Genomic DNA, 15,326 nt, shown 5'->3' with positions numbered 1-15,326 from the left:
TTAGGCTATCTTCCTCATAAACCTTATTAAAATCTTTCATTCATTCAATTAAAATACATCATCTTGACGCACGTTCAAAATAAATAAATAAAGTACATATTTACAATTTTAATTCTAAAATAATTAAGATATGTTTATTTAAAAATATTGAAGAGATTTCATACCTCTATAACATGATACTTAAGACATCGTTAACGAAAAAAATGAAAGACAGGCTCCTAATTTTTGATGAATAGTCCCTTCCTTATATTAAAATAAATACATTAAAATTATATATTCACAAAAAAAAGCCTACGAACATGATCATCCTGCAAGTTCATATGGCCCAAGGCCTGAGATCAACTATTCATAAAAAAAGAAAAAGAAAACAAAAAGCCTCAAGCTGCCAGCACAATGCCACAGAGAGGATGATCCTTATCATGAGAAGTGTCCATTAGTACTGACCACTAGGGATTAATTGCAGAAATTTGCATGTCCATGTTTGAAGCAAAAGGAAGAGATCTTTCCATCTCACAGAGAAAAATCTAAAACACAATCCACTTACTGCTATCACTAGGCTATGCGTCATACCATAGCACTGGCGCGTGGCTCTTGGTTGCCACGCATTAAATTTTTTAATCTCGGTCTCAATATTATCACAATGGCGTTTCAACTGATTTCTTTCCATCTTCCGCCCAGCTTGCTTTCTTCACCAAAGTTCACAGGTTCGTTTGCTTTTCCTCCTTTTTTAAAATAATAGTTACTTCAGCCGGGAAAATGAATCCTTATTGCTTCATTTGCAGCAGGACGAGTTCCATTTCGTGCCGTCAGTTTTTTCTGAGGGGAAAGTGGAACACGTTTTCAGCAGCAACCGACAAGAGTTTTACACTGTTAGTCGCTTAAAACTTATGAGTTTGAATCTTACTCCTCTTTGTGGAGCCTCCTTTCCACAAAAGTAATTTGATTTTAGTTCTCTTGCAGGAAATGCTAGGTACCCATTTCAAATTATCCGTTACCACTTGCATAAATTCTGCACATTCGTGGATTGGAAATGCAAATACCAATTTCCCATGCTAAAATAGACTGGGCACGGAGGTAGTCCATTGGCCTGCAAGAGGTGCTTATACATAATATGATTCTCTGTATATGAAAACTCTTTAGTGAGAGCTGAGAGGAGAGGTGGGCCGTTCGGCAGAAATTCGATTTGAATTCTTATTCATCAGCTTAAAGGAATTAAATATGCAGGGTATAGCACAGTAACATCTTTGCTATTCACTATTGAATAAAATTTAATAAATTCACAATACAATAATTAAAGTTTACAACACCCAAAATATTTTTTTGGAAAATATGTAATTCAAAACTATAAAATACATTTACTGTGTAGTTTTTGACTCAAACATGAGTCAATGAGTTTTGACTAAAAATTATACAGTTAAATCCTGATAGCAATATCACACTTTGACATGCTGTGTGAAAACATCTACCACTATAAAATATAGTGTTCCCCGTTGATGCATCTCACATTCGTCCCCTCTAGGGGATACTAGGGGATGCAGGGATGCATAGGAAATATCCCCTCTCAGTCCTCTTTCCATGCCAAATTTAGAAAATGTTCCAGAACTTCAAATTTTTTTGCAGGATACGTTAGGGGACAGCCAGGGGATGTACAAACGCCCCATATTTGTTATGGGGGCTGCACCGTCTCCTCACATGCTAGAGCAATTTCAGTCACACTTTAAGAAATACTTACAACCTTTCAATGCTTGTTTGGTTTATAGCATGTCTACTAGGAATTTAAAAAAAATATGAAAATGGAGTTTTCCATGGTTTGTATGGTTTCAAAGGAGTTGATTTGGGCTGGGTGGTGGGGGCTCTGCCCCTCAACCCTGCATTGTATCGTGACAGGGAACATTTCGAGGGCACTCCCTTGAGATCCGTTGGGGTTGCTCAGGAGGGGTGCTGCCCCTCTACCCCACTGGGGCAATGAGCCCAAACTCTCATCAAACAACAAGTAGTAGACCAATGATGAATCATAATCACAAAATCTACAAAATAGATCTGCTCTATTGGAAATGTTTGTATCTTCACAATGAAAATCACAATCAAGGATTATCTTTGAGAACTTGTTTAGTATACAAGGACTGCTATAGCCAAAATTGGTATGCTATAATCATTAAATTGTTGAATTATTCAACTGGAAATGCCCTCTTGGAGATATCAGAGATTGCACACCTGAAGAATTCAACTCAAGCCAGGACATAAAGTGATGTGGCTGTAATCAGCAAATGAGGGCTAGTCTAAACAATAATGATAGCCATATGGGAAGGCATTGAATAAGGAGGAATTGTTAAGTCTTCAGCATTAGCAACTATAATAGTCGAGCAATAGTGGACTCCTTCAACTTAGTAGATATGTCGTGTAATATCCCCCTAGGATATTAATTCTAGATTTTTGCCATATAGATTTTACCCATAATTTGCATGTAATTGATTTCAATTTATCCAACGCATTATACCGAGAGTTATCAAATATCCAGCTGAAATAGAGGTTCTGAAATGAGATATGAATATTGCATTTAAATCCTTAGTAGAACAATAACAAATATCTAATCGTAGACACAACACTTATAGTCAAATTGGATAACCATAAATATGGATTTGAAGCACAAGTGAGACACTTGAATTGTAATATTCCCAAGGTATACAGGGACCCGGATCTATACTTAATTACACCCAACAGAGAAGGTAATGGTTGCTTGAGGTTTGTCCAGAAGCCAGGAGGGGAAGGTACGAAGTGTGTGCAGTGGTGAGAGGATGAATGATCATATGAAAATGCTTGGCCGTACAGAGTGTTGTTGATGTGAGTTTTTGTACCACTACATAACATATTAGCAATTGAATATCTGATACGGAGTATCAAACACACAATTCCTCTCTTGAAAAGTTAATACTCATGGGACATGAGAATAACTCCAATGTTCCTTACACTTGTGGATACTAACTCAGTATATCGACGTGATTTGCTGGTAATCACGTAGGCGGCTTTACGTTGTTCATTAAAGGATGACTTGGGTTTTTGGTGAGATGGTGATGATTTTGTATGAGTGCTAGGTGATGTTGATGGTGACAGTGATGGTGGAGGGTGTAGCATCCGATAATGTTGATTGCGCGAGGAGGCAATAATGCTTCTAATGACTTCTACCTTCCTAACTTTCTTAGAGTGAAATCCGACTACTCAACTACTTGCTATTCTACTCCTGCTCCTATGAATGGAAAGATTAGCAAATGGACGGGGATCAAATCTAATGAAAGCTAACCAACAGCTCCACCTCCATAGATGCAATGATTCAAAGGAAAAGAGAACTAGTTTACCACACAAGGCTCCCTAACCAGCGGCTAAGATGCTAGTGGCCTAGTTGTAGATCCCTATCAAACATTCACTAACATCACCATACAATTAGCCATCTACTACTCTACCAACATGAAATGAAATCCTACTTTAATTTGAGAGATGAGAAGAACCATGCAATACACCAAAATTATCATGTATATCCACCATGCAAGCCACAACAATGAATAGAGAACAACTTTGATAGTATTTTGGCAACAATTCTCCAACATAACTCCCTCACAAATGAGAGCAAAATGGCCTTATAGAGAGGCCAAAATTACAACCGACGGTAGAGATCAAAAGCAATATCAATGATCCAAATTGGATCCTAGAAACCCTAATTAGGGTTGCCACCCTATCGGCCAATGAGAAGATGCCACCTCATTGATGGACCAATGAAAAAAGTGGAAAAGTGGCAACCAATGAGAAGGCACCAAAATGGTGGCTAATCAGAATTAGACACTTGTCCTATCCTAGAAGAAAGAGAAATTGCCACTTGGGCTTACATCAAATGATCTTCTAATATAAATCTCCCTTTTTCTTTCATTCTTTTAGCTAAGGCAAGGAACCTAGCTAGCCTTTCGTTGACTTCTTCCATGAGAGGACAAGGTGTATGCTTCATCTTGAGCTTAGCCGATTTCATCATGTTGCTTGCTGCCTGTAGTGTCTTCTTATGATCCTTCTCATATTCTTTTGCAAATCCAATAAAGGCGTTGAGAGAGGAAAGGGTGCCCAAATGTTTCTTCTTGATAGTAGCCTTTCTTAGCTCATCCAGTCTTGATCCAAGCTTTGTTTCATTGATGTCCTCTTCTCTGATGCTTCAAAATCAAGTGCTGCTCTGATGTCGCTCATCATGGTTGTAATGGAAGTGTTGACACCTGGGCTGTGATGTGCAACCGCCTTTTGTATCTCCTCTTTGCCAAGGGGGATTATCCTTCCTTTAGTCTGTCCTATACCTGTATCATGTTTACTGTACCGACATTGGTATCGGTTATTTACCTTATTTTTGAGAAGAAAGTTGTTTTGGGCATCATATCCTCTTTATCTTTCTTAGTGTTTGTTCTCTTAGGATTCTTGCTTGCACTAACATCCACCATCTCGTCAACCTATGATAGGATGGTTGAGTGGTGGATAATGAATGCAAGAAGAACCAAGGGAGAAAATGTCTAGACAAGAACGAAAGAGAGAAATCCGCTTAAGGACCCCTTTCAACTCTAAATGATTTGAAATTACCTTTACCAATAGCCGTTTGCCAAGGGGGATTGTCCTTCCTTTAGTTTGTCTTTTACCTGTAGTATGTTTATTGTACCAACATTGGTATCGGTTATTCGCCTCATTTTCAAGAAGAAATTTGTTATGGGCATCATATCCTCTTTGTCTTTCTTAGTGTTTGTTTCCTTAGGATTTTTGCTTGCACTACCATCCTCCATCTCGTCGCCCTATTACAGGATGGTAAAGTGGTGTACAATGAATGCAAGAAGAACCAAGGGAGACAATATCTAGATAAGAACGAAAGAAAGAAATCAGCTTAAGGATCCCTTTCAACTCTAAATGATTTGAAGTTACCTTTACCACTGGCCGGGTCTTCTTTAGAATTTAGGATCAGACTTGAGAATTTCAAATCCCTTGCAAATCTTGAGACCCTAGCTGAAAAAATCAGAATTTGGTCTACTTGAAATCGCCCATGCATGCCCAAAAAAATCAGACCTTTGATCACAATAATCCCCTTCAAACAAAATCGCCCAATCTCTAGGAGAAAAATCGCAGCCTTTAAAAAAAAATCAGAATTTTGCCTTCCACAAATTTCGGCTCTCACAAAATTCAGCTCCCACAAAATTTGCCAAGCAAGAAGAGTGCAGATCTACCCTCAATCATGGAAAATTGCCAAACATAGAGATCTCTACCATGAAGAAATTTGCCAACAATAATGCTAATTTGCCCTAGCAGGAAAAATCACCCAAAGAAGATGCCAATCTGCCTTAGGAAAATCGCCCAAGAGAAAATCTACCCTTAGTCAAAGTTGCCTAAACACCAAAGAGGAGGAGTGAGGAATGAGGAAATGAGGGGAAAGAGTTTCCTCTTATACCCTACTTGCTCATCCTCCCTAGCTGGTCGACTGGGACCCTGGGAGCAAAAATAAATTAATTAGAACACAAGACATGGCCTCCAATTAAATGCTTAGCCTAAAATTAACTTTGCCAAGATGAAATTTACTTTTAAAAATTGCCAATTAGACCAAAATTGCAAATAGAAAGTAAATAATGCCTTTGGGATGCTAAATGTTTTCATTTAATGATAATTTAGCAATTAATATGTCATTAAAATTGGATTTTGGCTAGTGAAAAGCCATTTTTCAATATTAAGTTACCAATTTCATTAAAGGCTTAAAATTTTCAAGGCAATTTTAATACATTAAAGCCAATTTTTTTTGCAATTCAATTCAAATCGATTTTGCCAAGTAATTTTAGTTTTTGACAAAAAAATAAAATCATTTCTAGAGTCTAAAATCGATTTTGCAATTTAATTTCATCTTTACAATTTTTTTTTTCTCACGAAAGAAATTCAAGATTTTCCAAAAAATTCAAATCTAACAAAATTTCATTTTTTGAAAATTATTTAAATTCACACAATTATATCCAAATTTTCAAAAGAAATCGTCTAAGTACAAAATTTACAATTTTATCTTGCCAAGTGTTGCTCTTTGAAATTTTGTCCGGCCTAAGGATGAAATTGGTTGTTCTGGAAAATCAAGTTGAAAGCGGGTGAGAATAAACCTAGCCCTCTCTCTCTGGCCCTGAAGGTGTCCAAGACTTCAATTTTTTTCAAAAAATCAAATCAAATTTTTTTGGGACAACTCAAAAATTTGCCAAGGCGATTAAAAAAAAGGGGGTCCCCAAAAATTTTGGGGCGATGGTGTGAAAACTTCACAACAAGTGTCTTGGTAGAGGCACATGGTGGGAGGTCTTAGAAGGATGTAGGTATGATGGTGCTCGTACGATGATGCCTTGGAGTTCATACGATATAGCCTTGTGGATGGCGTATAGTGGATATGGAGGAGGGGTTGTACGGAGTGAGTTGGAGGGAAGGTGAGATGTATGGTATGCAAGGTAAGGGAGGAACTGGCCGATTGGATCGACCATACTGTGGTGATGGAGGGTGTATGGAGGGGTGAAGGTCGTATGGTGGTGCTGGAGGGTGTATGGAAGGGGTGAAGAGAGTGGGGGTACGAAGGATGATGAAAGATTGTGCGATCTGATAGAGTTCAATCAATTTGTTAACCACAGGATCATAATATAATCACTGAACATACACTACTGCACCCGAACTATACAAAACTAAAGATATACTCCAGAAGACAATGATATTAGCAAACAAGATTAATGCTTCGATTTGCCAAATCTGAGCCAAGTAGTACACAGACGAAATAGGGTGAGGGTTGAATCCCACTGAAATTGGAATAGCCAAATAGGGAAGATCTTTCACTTCTGAAATGGCGAACAATCCAGAACTCCAATAGGATTTCGCAGTACAAAGAAATAATCCAAATCGCATACCAACTACTATCTACATGTTATGCTTAGATACCCTTCAGAGGAACTCCCAAGGGTTTACAAAGACAACCGACGACAACACCTACGGAAACAATTAAAATAAAAATGGGTCCGAGATATACTAAATCAATCGACCCATAAACAATGCTTTGATTATTTATTTATTTTATGATGGGAACATTAAAGTCCTCCCGTCCCAAAATTTGCTTGTCCTCAAGCAAATGCAATGTTGGATGCTGAAGAATGTGCTCACCTTCCCAAGTTGCGTTGTCTAGTGGTAAGTATTTCCAGCGTACCAAGTATCCCCTTAGGGTACGGTTCCGCAGAGTCTTCTCCCGTACATTAATGATCTCAACTGGTTCTAACACAAGCTTCTCTTCTTCATTGAGTGGTGGAAGATCTGTGGTTACTGCGATGTTCTATCCCACGACTTTCTTTAGGCAAGAGACGTGAAAGATGTTATGGATACGGCTCCCTTCTGGAATTTCGAGTTCATAGGCAACTTCATCAATACAGCGAGTTACACGACAAGGACCATAAAAACATGGCTTCAATTTTTCTTTCCCTTTTGCCTTCAATGAGGATTGCCTGTACGAATGGAGCCTGAGATAGACCAAGTCTCCCACTTCAAAACTTCTCTCGATTTTGTGTCTGTTGGCATAGATCTTTTGTTGATTTTGCGCCCTTAGTAAGTTCTCCTTCAAGAATCTCAAGATGTCTTGCCCTTACTGAAGCCAGTCCCTCGCCCTTATTGCGTGGTTGTCACGCAATATCATGTCGATAAATGAAAGGGGTTCATACTTGTATAGTGCTTTGAAGGGTGCCATCCCAATAGACATGTGATAAGTTGTATTGTAATAGTATTCCCCCATATGCATCCATTTGACCCATGCCCGTTGTTGTGCTGAAATGTAGTTCCGGAGGTAGCCTTCTAGCCACTTGTTCACAATCTTCGTCTGTCCGTCTATCTGAGGGTGGTAGCTAATACTTGGTGACAATTCTGTTCCTGCCAATCGAAACAATTATGTCCAAAAAATACTGAGAAACTGACCATCCCTGTCACTAACAATGTTTTAGGGTAACCCATGTAGATGAAAAACTTCTCTGAAAAGTAAGTTAGCTACCTGTGCGGCTTGGAAATTTGAGGAGATGGTGAAGAAGTGTGCATACTTTGTCAATCTATCAACCACCACAAAGATACAATCCTTTCCATTTACTTATAGGAAGTCCAGTGATGAAGTCCATAGAGATACTTTCCCACTTCTGTTCCAATATCGACAAGGGTTGCAATAGCCTGACAAGTAAGTGTGTTCGGATTTGTTTTGCTGGCAGACTGTACATTCCTGTACGAATTGCAAAACATCCCCTTTAAGTGCCTTCCACAAAAACCTCTCGTTGAGTTGTCTATAGGTTTTGAGAAACCCCGGGTGCTCGGCCAAAGGTGAGGCATGTATTTCCTTTAGGATTTTCTGCTTCAATTTGGATTCAGGCACTAAGTATATTTGATCCTTATAGTAAATGATGTCATCCACCATTTTGTATCGGTCATCTTGAGTGTCGCCATCCATTAGCTTACATGCAAATGTGTTTTTGGACTATTCCACCAATAAGTGTGCTTTCCAGTTAGTTGAAATCCGAGATAGTAAGCAGATGGTGGGTTTTCTTGACAAAGCATCTGCAACCACATTGTTCTTTCCCTTCACATATTTAATGTTGAAATCAAAAGCCTAAATCTTACTTACCCTTTTTTGTTGCCTCTTGTTCAGATCCCTTTGCTCCAGAAAATATCTCAAACTATTATGATCAGTGTGGACGACAAACTTGGGGCCCACTAGATATTGCCGGAACTTGGTCAGTGCATGCATGATGCTCTTTGTCATAAATGGAATATAGACACTCCGCTTGTGTAAGCTTCCGACTCTCATAGGCTATAGGGTGTCTATCTTGCATCAATACCATGCCAATGCCCTCTCCGAATGCGTCAAACTCTAGAATGAATGGTTGAGTGAAGTCAATTAGGGCGAGAACTGGGCAAGTGCTCATTACTTCTTTTAACTTATCAAAAGTGTGTTACGCTTTTTCATTCCACTAGAAGGAACCTTTCTTAGTCAAATTTGTTAATGGTGCATTGAGTTGAGAGAATCCTTTTACATACCTTTGGTAATAACTACATAGTCCAAAGAACCCTCGTAGCTCAGAGAGCAATTTTGATGGGGGCCAATCAAGGATAGCTTGAATCTTCTCTTGTTAGACTTGCACGCCATATTTATTGACAATGTGCCCTAGGTACAGTATTTCTGTCATTCCGAATTCACACTTGGATTGCTTGGCAAACAAGGACTGGGCCTTCATGATCCCTAGGACTTCATCCAAATGTCTTGTGTGTTCTTCCCAAGTTTTGCTGTAAATAAGGATATTATCAAAGAATACTAGCAAGTACTTACACAATTGTTTGTTGAAGATGCGATTCATGCAAGACTGAAAAGTAGTTGGTGCATTCGTTAATTCGAATGACATGACCAAGAACTCATAATGCCCGTAGTGATAATGAAAAGCCGTCTTCTCCTCATCTTCTCGCATGTAGATTTGATAGTATCTAGAACAAAGATTTATTTTAGAAAAATAAACCGCACCATGCAGCTCATCCAACAATTCATCAATCTTGGGAATAGGGTATCTATTTTTTATTGTGTTCTTATTCAACGCACGGTAGTCCACACATGCACATATTGTCCCATCCTTATTTTTTACCAATACTACTGATGATGTAAAAGGACTAGAATTGGGATGGATCCATCCTTTCTCGAGTAGCTCCTAAATCGTCTTCTCGATCTCATCTTTGAATTTTTTGCGATGGCGGTATGGCGTGGTGATAATTGGTTTGGTGCTAGCTTCCAACTCGATGGTATGCTCAAACCCATGATGGGGAGGTATGTCAAGAGGAATGTCGATTAAAAATTTACCATGGGTACTCAAGATATTCTGAAGATCATCATTTGGATGGAGTGTTCGTTGTCCTTTTATTGGTTTTTCCGTAACAAAACAATGTGCAGCCCATGCAATGTCATCATGCCGAAAAATGGCCTCCATCCGCGGTGCCTAAACTTCCCTCGGTCCCTCATTGGCTGTCCTATGGAGAACAACCTTCTTTCCGTCGACAACAAAAGCGAAGCCCATCTGCTTGAAACTTTGTGTGTATTTATATAGTGGCTCCATCCACTGTATGCCCAAAATAACCTCCATATCATCCAGGTCCACTATAAAGAAATTCTTTGTCATAGTGTGATTAACCATGGTGATACTCAGTTGGAGAACAAGGTGTGTGTAGGGTAAAAGTGTTCCTCCAGTGACCTTGACCTGGAATCCTTGTGCTTCAAATGCAAATAACCATGATAACAAGACATATATGTGGAAAAAGGACTCAAGCCCACAAAATAAAAGCAATGCTCAACAAGGATATAGAAGGAACACTAGAAAAGAAAACAAATAATGATGAAGGAGATCTCAAAAGCATCCAATCAAAATAATAAAGGGGCGGAAAACCAATGGAGCTTTGAGGAAGTGCAGCTCTAGTAGCCACAACATAAAATAAACCAATTCGCAAAAATAAAATATTGTAATATTAAGATATGCTTTGTTGTTCATGTGTATACTCCTTGTATGTTTGTGTTTTGATTTATTTTGGTTGACTTAAAATAAGAGAATAACTACAGTAAACCCAAAAGATATGAAATTATTTTTAATCATGCAAATATCGACTTTTGCAAATACAAATGGCACCATTAAATGGCCTTGATCCTTTTTATGGAGATGATAGAAAACTTGTCTTAAGCTTTGCCAAATATCTATTATTGATCTTAATTCAGATTCAAATAGTGAAGAAAACTTGTATAGTAATGCTAGAGTAACACAACAAAGGTGGGTCATTGCTTGAGGACAAACAATTTTGGGAAGGGCAGATTGTAATGTCCCCCTCCAAAAGTAGAAGTAAATATTAAACCATAATAAATTAAAATATAAAATACATAAATAACAAATAACAAATAAGAATTAAATAATCAACAATAAAGTATTATATAATCACAAGTTATTTAAGTTTAATAAAATCATAGATAGAAAGATATATTTGGTCAGGTGCATAAGCTTCAATGATTACAAAGGTTCTGGAGATGAGCATGGATATGGCTAACACAATTAGTATGTGCCGGGGACATGTTTTATTGTCATTTGACACAATTTTGGATAGCTTTTATCTCCATTATAAGTGGTTTACAAATATACAACAATATATATATGGCGTTCTATGTGGTTACTGAGGATAGTGACAAGATAGAAAGGAGCAATCATGATAAGCAAGTTAAAATAAAAGTTGAGACAACCTTGATAAGTCAGTGACAACCAGTGATATTATAAGGCAATGATAATATAGGGTAGCAATAATATGTCTTGGAAAATATCTAGAAAGGAGGAGTTGATGATTATGCAACGTGTAAATTAGAAAAGACCTCTTTGACACATTAGAGATTGCACATCTGAAGAATTCGACTCAGTCTAGGACATAAGATGATGTGGCTGAGATTTAGCAAATGAGGGTTAGTCTAAACAACAATGATAGCCATAGGGGAAGGCATCGAATAAGGAGGAATTGTTAAGTCTTTAATGTCAGCAACTATATTAATCAAGTATTGATAATCATAAGTTGATCAATCAAATGAGCAAGGATTATCACAGAGTGATTATGCATAGGCACAATGATTATCATTAATAAATCGATTAAAGGTGGCTGTGAAAAGTGTCGGCAACAAGTAATATAATGTGTGTTGAATAACCAAAATATTGGGGGGAGGGGTAAATCAGTATTTCCTAACATATCATACATTTATTCGTTTTGTATATCCATATTTACTTTATTCAATTGCATTGGAAGAAAATATGTAATCAATAACCACAACACCATCCACAAGAAAACACCAGATTTTTGTCGTGGAAACTAGGTTAAAGAAAAAACCACAGAGAGGATTAACTCTCAATGCAATATAACTAGTTATAATATATTACAAAAGTGCTGACTGCAAGGCTCATTGCTAGAGGGCTCACTGCCCAAAAGATAAAGGCTCATTGCTGGAGGGCTCACTGCCAAAAAGAGATTAAGTTAACAGAATGAACTGTTATAATTGCATCTCACATTTGCATGAATTCAATTTCTTTTAGGCTCAATAAATAGACTTCACACACTTCATTAATACTGCTGTAGCTAGCATCTGATCCTTAGTAGCAATCACATATAACTGTATTTTATCATTCGTGTCTTTTGCACCTTTTTTGAAGGAATATATCATATATATATGCTAATCTAATTTTATCTCAAGCCGGCCATACATGCTTCAATGAATAGGCCAGCTCTCAAAATACCTATCATGCTTCCTTTAAATACTCCATATATTTCACCTAAATAAGTTGGCCAATGTATAGTAAAATTGAATAATAAGTGAAATCACACATTACACGTAATGCTTAGTCTTACCCCAAAACTCGAAGACCAAAAGCAATTACTTGATGAAATGCAAACAATCTGACAAACCAATTGGGCAAGAGATAACCTGAACTACAAGAGCTTATATCTCTTGTTCTGTATAGCCATACTACGTGCACACTTGAATATAGGTACGTCCAACAATCACAAATATATAGACCAAATTGTAAAATTATATCTACAATTGTGGAACCATGCAAACCCAAACACGAAGAGAAGAAACATAGAATTGCTAGAGAAGACACAACAGAAGTCAACAATAGTATGTTGACATCACTGGAGTAATATAGACCATAGTTTGCAAACTCCCCGAGTTGCCTCGTACTCTCTAAATTTTTTGATGGGCAAGCACTCACAAGTTTGATTCTCGCAATTTTATAGACACAAAAAACCATGGGTGAAAATGTTGATGCAGGTAAAATACTGGATAGAATGTGTTTTTCACATGCCATTTTTGCTATAAAACCATGCATTGTCTATTTCAAGATGTCATTTTTTTTATTTAATACACTTTGTAGTTGAATTTTACAAAAAAAAAAAAAGTATCTGTAAGAGATTTTATGTTTTAGTTCTTTCTAAATTACTGAGTTTTCTCCGAGTTCTTGTCGAGTTGACAATTTTGGGCTTGCTGAGTGCTCTTCAAGTCCAAGTCTGTAAACTATGATATAGACTATGCACAACATTCTGCTTCTCCCATCACCAACAAAATCATCAATAATAAAACTCCAACAATCTCCCCCTTTGTCATTGATGGCAACTGCCAAAATGTTACTCTTCATAAAACAATTTTTCAAAAACTATTTTCATTTAAAAATTATAGAACTGCTCCTTTCCCCCTTTGTCAAATTGATCTCCAATTTTTTTTTCCCTTCCAAAACTACCACTCTCCCCAAAATCATTTTCCATTACTGCCCTCATTACTCTTTACATTATTCTCCCCCTTTTCTATGAAGGACAAAGGGTATGAAAAATATACCTTTGCATAGCTCCCCCTATCACCAATAAAAAGGGATAAGAAACTTAGTTACCTTTTTGAGGGAATATGTCTTTGTTTTTCTCCTCAACTTCAAGAAGAATAGAATTCCAATAACTGATAGTAGATAACAACATTGCCTGCTGACTATTGCATTGCCTTAGCAAGTCAATAGCATCAACCGAGTTATTTGGCACCATTGTAATCAGCTCAACTTTCTTTGCATCATCTAGTAGTCTGGCAAAATGATCCATTCTTGCTTCAACTATTTCATTGACTGTTCAAAACTACTGGTCAAAATCATCTCTTTGCTACTGCATTAAAGATAGTTCCATTTGCAGTGAATTAATCTTCTTTCTCTCAGTACCATCCTTGGCTTTGAATATGTCAAATGTTTGAGCATATTTGTTCAGTTTTGTGTCAGTGGAATCAATCTTTGCTTTGTGATTCTCAGTAGACGTAAGCCATCTGAGACAATACTTGTACTTTTGAGCAACAATACCAACACACTTCCTCATATCTTTTATATATTCATTAAGTTTCTTTTGTGCAACAACACACATTCTGCTTATGGCTTTCTATATCTTATCTTCAAAATTAGTTTCTTCCTTTTCTACAGTGTTCATAGCCAAATGCTCATTCAGCTGTTTAAACAAAATATGTGGGAGTAGGCCTTCAATAGCACTGGGAACAGGATTGTTCTGGAGTAAAAAGATAATCGGTGCTTCAATCCTTTCTTTGCCATAAGATGGTAGTGATGACCAAACATCTCCTATCATTCTTACTCCATCAGGTTGCTCAAGCATTTTCAACACTTTGTCAATCTCAAGGGGGTCATCATCAGAAGAACCAGTGTGTTCCTTAGGTTTATTTTATTGTTCAACAACCACCTCCTTCTGTTTGATGTCAACCTCAATAGGGTCAACATCATCGATGTTAATGATCTCAATATTTTCTTTCTTGGTATCTTCATCTTCTCTGAATCTAGAGAGGGGACCTCAATGAATATTCTGAATCTTTTCCTTCCAAAGATCCTTCTGGAACAACATGTGATGTATTATTTGATCCAATGAGTTCTTTATAAGTCCCAAAATGGTCTTCAGTCAAATCTACCTGACATTTAAGTTCTTCTGCATAAAACATACATTCCTTTGCACTGATTTTATATCCAAGACCAATTAATTGGAACTTTCTGGCATTATAGCTTTCATTGTGCAATTGTAGCATTTAACCAGGAAGGTGATATTATATCTGTACTTTTCAACACAATTTTTTGGAATCCTAAAACTCGCAATCTTATTCTTCCAGAGATCAATGAGAATCTCTGCAAGCATTGTCTCTGTTATTCAGTCTATTCAAGTACCTTTTGATTTGTTTTCCTATAGGTAAGTTCTCATTCCATATAACATTTTCTTTCAGAAGTAATGAATTCATGAAGTAAAATACAAGGCATATTAAATGATCCAAAGTGAAAAGCATATCATTTGTTCTTATTAAATGATCGAAACACTTTCTTTCTCATTGTCATACTCCTTAGTTTGCACATTGATAAACTTATAGATGTCTTCATCACATAATTCTCTAGCTAGAAGTAACGAAATGTGCTCCTTCATAAATTTCTTAAATCCTATTCTAGGTTCATCTTCACAATTAACGAATTTGTGTGGACCCATGAGATTGGAATGTGTAAATAACTTGATTCGGTTATTGATGACTTCTGCCTTCTGCTCGCACTTCTTTGCACTCCTTAAATTCACCAAATTTGCAGATAACAAAATGAGTTCTGAATATCATTATTTATGTCATTGAACAAACTACAGTTTCTCCGCTAAAACCATCATGTCATTCAAAATGGTGTTAAGAACCTTTCTGTCTCCATGTAGAGACAATTTCTGGA

At 37.1% G+C, this 15,326-nt stretch overlaps 1 protein-coding gene across 7 annotated transcripts in view; it reads left to right on the top strand.

The window, feature by feature from the left end:
- The first annotated feature begins 354 nt into the window (after positions 1 to 354).
- LOC149574768 (coiled-coil protein) overlaps positions 355 to 15,326 on the top strand; it is a 106,827-nt gene continuing 91,855 nt past the window's right edge. The window contains exons 1-3 of one of the 7 annotated variants that reach the window (XM_089814597.1): positions 355 to 704; positions 786 to 869; positions 961 to 1,096. The gene's annotated coding sequence lies outside the window, so the exon portion shown is untranslated. Of the gene's footprint in view, positions 705 to 782; positions 870 to 949; positions 1,097 to 15,326 lie in introns of all 7 variants that reach the window. The other 6 variants (XM_089814600.1, XM_089814599.1, XM_089814598.1 and 3 more) reach the window with 6 other exon arrangements.

The sequence above is a fragment of the Cupressus sempervirens genome, chromosome 2 (genome assembly GCF_028749045.1).
Source record: "Cupressus sempervirens isolate cs-2001-9-10 chromosome 2, ASM2874904v1, whole genome shotgun sequence".
Taxonomy (NCBI): Eukaryota; Viridiplantae; Streptophyta; class Pinopsida; order Cupressales; family Cupressaceae; genus Cupressus; species Cupressus sempervirens.
This window is presented reverse-complemented; position numbering and strand designations above follow the sequence as displayed.